The sequence below is a fragment of the Nicotiana tabacum genome, chromosome 6, assembly GCF_000715075.1.
Source record: "Nicotiana tabacum cultivar K326 chromosome 6, ASM71507v2, whole genome shotgun sequence".
Lineage (NCBI taxonomy): Eukaryota > Viridiplantae > Streptophyta > Magnoliopsida > Solanales > Solanaceae > Nicotiana > Nicotiana tabacum.
The window spans coordinates 168,452,616-168,456,863 of record NC_134085.1 but is presented as its reverse complement, the minus strand read 5'-3'; positions in this window follow the sequence as shown (position 1 = coordinate 168,456,863).

Sequence of the window (4,248 nt, the reverse complement as noted above, 5' to 3'; positions counted from 1 at the left end):
CAATGGTAATGCAAGAAACAGATCTTGCATATAATTTGACCATTACCACAATGGTATAACTTTTTCTTTAAAAGAGATATTCATCACATAGATGTTGATGAATCTGTGGTAGTACAAAATTAATTGAGAGCACTGGAAGAGCCAATTATTACTATTTTGGAGGAATACAATTGATTATCATGTCAATTTATTGTGTTGTAGTAAGTCTCAAAGAAACTTATTCAGTTTCCAAAGTACACGCGAAAGCGGTTGATTATATTGAGACTATAAATAAAGGAAAGATTTAATATCTTCTATTACTATAGCTTGTAGCGGGATAATATATATGTGAAAAGCTACCCGCTTTATTCTCCAGTTTGTACTACACAAATAAAAGAACACCACACTAAAGTGGATATTTATTGATATAAAAACTCATATCATAGTAAACTTGGAGTTTATTGATAATTGCACATGTCATGGTGTAAACCTGAACTTATCAATATTGATAATTTATTCAGTTGGCATAATCAGTTTAGCCAAATCAATTTAAGTATGACGTGCAAAAATAATAGAGAATTCACATGGGTAAATATTAAAGAACTAGAAAGTTCTTTACGAATTCTCTTATACTGCTTGTTTTCATTAATTAATTGACCAACTAAAGTTGGGATTGAATCCCATGAATTCTGGAAATATCAAAGGTGAATATGGGCTCATTCACCTGCCATGTACACCACATAAGATGCATCTATGAGATGGTTACATGTGCGATTATTATTAACCCGCAACCTGGCCGGTGCTTGCGAGGTAACTTGCTCAGTAATTTAATTTCAAGCATAATTTCCAGATTTTCTATTCAAGAAGTTCATCTTGATAAGTCGGTTTACATCACAGTTGGTTTAGCAAAATAATTTATTGAGTGCCTCCACTTAATAGCTAAACTATTTCTTATGAGAAAAAAGTTATATATATATCAATTTGATATATGTTATATATGAAAATATATTGCATTCTCCCCTCACAAGTGGATCAGGGTCAGGAACCAAATAATTTCATCTTATTATTATTGATGTGCGGTGTATATTTTCATTAACACCATAATGCACAAAGATAGATTTCCAAAGTTGAGGAAGCAAGTTAGTTTTTCTAACATAAGGGGGAGACAAGATACAACAGCTGAGAAAAAAGTTACATTGAATGAATTATTATTTAAAAATATAGATCCTCGAATAGGATAATATGAACCTGAAGTTCTTAAAAGGATAATTCATTTGCAATATATTGCAAAGCATTCCATACGCATTTACTGACCCAAAGAAAGTAATTATATTCTCATTGCAAATGCTCATATTAAGTCCTAGAAGGACAAAGTCTGTGGTACGCTTAAAGCGTATAGACAAATCGGTTTCAAATAGAACTTCTTGATAAAGAAGATGAGCAAATGATCAAAGTGATCATAATAAGGAGGCAAGTGATCTAGAAAATCACATGACATAACACTTCATAAAATCTTATGAGAGATTTAGGTACCTGAATATATGAATGAAGATATCTCTATGTTATGTCTTTATGAAAAAATATTGGAACCGATATAAAATATTTGTCGACGACATCTATCATAGCGCTAAGTATAGATGAGGATCTTAAGTCTATCGAATATAGACACAAAAATATTGGTCAAATTGAAGAGTCACAATTCGAATAGACTTGGTTTCATATGAAAGACAAGTATTTGAACCTGCAGTTCAAACACTTGAAATTATAAAGTCAATGGTATGTGCAATCAATTTTCGGTATCTTGTATGTCTAGCATGACATGAAAACTTGATATACATCTAAAGTCTCTTTAGATGGCTTATATGACTTAACTTATATGACAATCCATGAAGGATTTAAGTTGCTTAAAGCATATACAATTCTTGATCATTAAGTACCACTTTCTCAGTGCAATTTGTGCACATTGGTATCTTGCTATAACTATAAGCATAGTAATTTGATAGCGAGTATTTTCAAAGTGCAATATATTCATTGGAGTTAATATGGCTGATTTATTCACCAAAACTCTGCCGATGTCAACCTTCAAGAAGCTAGTGCACAAGATTGAAATGCGAAGGCTTAATGATGTTAATTGATGCTCTCATCAGGGGGAGTTAATACGCGTTGCACTCTTTTTCCCTTACAAGGTTTTGTCCCACTGGGTTTTCCTAGCAAGGTTTTTAACGAGGCAACCAAAAGGCGTATTGTTAGATATGTGTACTCTTTTTCCTTCTCTAAAAATTTTTTCCCATTGGGTTTTATTTAGTTAAGGTTTTAACGAGGTACATTATCTGTTGAATAGACATTCAAAGGGAAGTGTTATAAATAGAATTCTATTTAAGGTGAATATCTATATTCTAGAGAGATTCTAGGATTTATTACTTGGTGGCTAAGTTACTCTCTACCTATAAATAGAGGGTTCTATTCCATTATAAAACATCTTAAATTCAATAAGAATTATCTCTCCCAACTTTTCTCTGCAATACTCTTATTCTTATTTTATTATTTTATAACAGTATTTAATTATATTAAATGCTTAAAAGAGGTGAATGGGAAATGGAGGGAAATAAAAATTTTGAGTGAAATTTTAAGTTTCTCCCCTTAGCAAAGAGACATTATCCCATATTGGAAGAGGAAGAAGTTTTTATGGGTATATAAGCAATTGATCTTCTTCTAGATCTTAAAAAGTTGAGAAGAAGGCAAGCCTCGCGCCGTCGTCGCTCGCTCGGCTCGGCTTTGGCTTCGGATTTGAATTTGGTCAAATGATCGATTGATTGATTAATTTTTTGGACCAAATTTATTTGTTAATAGTAAAATATTAACAGAAATGTTATTAAATATTTGTTTTAATAACAAAATATTAAGATTAAAATAAATATTAATATTAAATCCTCCAATCTGTTTTTCTGTTTTGGTAACAGAAAATTAACTACCCTCTTCAATTTTTCCTCTTTATTGTTGAGTAAATAGCCATTTATGAAATGACATTTATGCTATGATCATTTTCCATAAACAACCATTCTGAAGAGTTGCACCTCTTCAGATTTCAGCCCAATTTTGGCTATAAATACAACACTATTCTGCTCAGAATTTCAATACGATTTTCTGAGTTTCTCCTCCTTCTTCTGCATACGTTTAGCATCAAACAAAGCAACAGTAAGTGTGATTTGCTACGGAACTTTGTGTTCGCTAAAATACTGGGGTTTGAAGTACCACTACACCAGTGTGTAATTTGTTCTATCCTGGGAGAAAATAATCCATAACCTTGGGTACTAGGAGGGGATTAAATTCCTTAAGGAAACACTGTGAATTCAGTGGGCTCGAATTGGTTTTCTGTTATTTCGTTGTTTATTTCTGTTTATGTTCATTTATATTTCCAGAATTATTTTACAAATACAGTTTACTAACAAGCTTAAGTAATTTATTATATTTTCTGTATTTGTACTCACTATTTCTGGAGAGTAAAACCTTTGTGGTTTTGTACTCTATTAAAATCTACGTGATTTTAGCGTTTGTGTCATTCTTTTATAGAAATGACTAATGATAATATGAACCAAGTTGTTCCAATGGTGACTGTCAATGCCTCAACAAGCCGAATGACACCGTCAGCATTACCACCGGCGGAGAAACCCTGATAATTTTCCGGGATTGATTTCAAGTGCTGGCAGCAAAAGATGTTCTTCTATTTGACTACTCTAAGTCTCCAGAAGTTCATCAAGGAAGATGCTTATGTGCTGTCCGATGAAACTCTAGAAACTGAACACTTTCTCGTGACTGAGGCATGGAAGCATTCAGATTTTTTGTGCAAGAATTATATTCTGAGCGGGCTGGAAGATGCTTTGTATAACGTCTACAGTGGCATGGAAACGTCAAAAGAACTGTGGACTGAGCTTGAAAAGAAATACAAAATCGAAGATGCCGGGTTGAAGCGATCTCCTTGCTGAAGGTAGAAATCAAATTAATATTGATGTTGAAAGTAGTATCTTAGCATTTTTACTAATAGAAATTTCATTGAAGGTATTGTCATCAATGAAGCATTCCAAGTAGCAGCGATGATTGAGAAGTTGCCTCCTTTGTGGAAGGACTTTAAAAACTACTTGAAACACAAACGCAAAGAGATGTCCCTTAAAGATCTCATTGTTCGGTCGAGAATCAAAGAGGACAACAAAGTTGTTGAAAAGAGAGGCCGTGGAAACTCAACAATAATGGGAGCAAATACTGTTGAAGAGA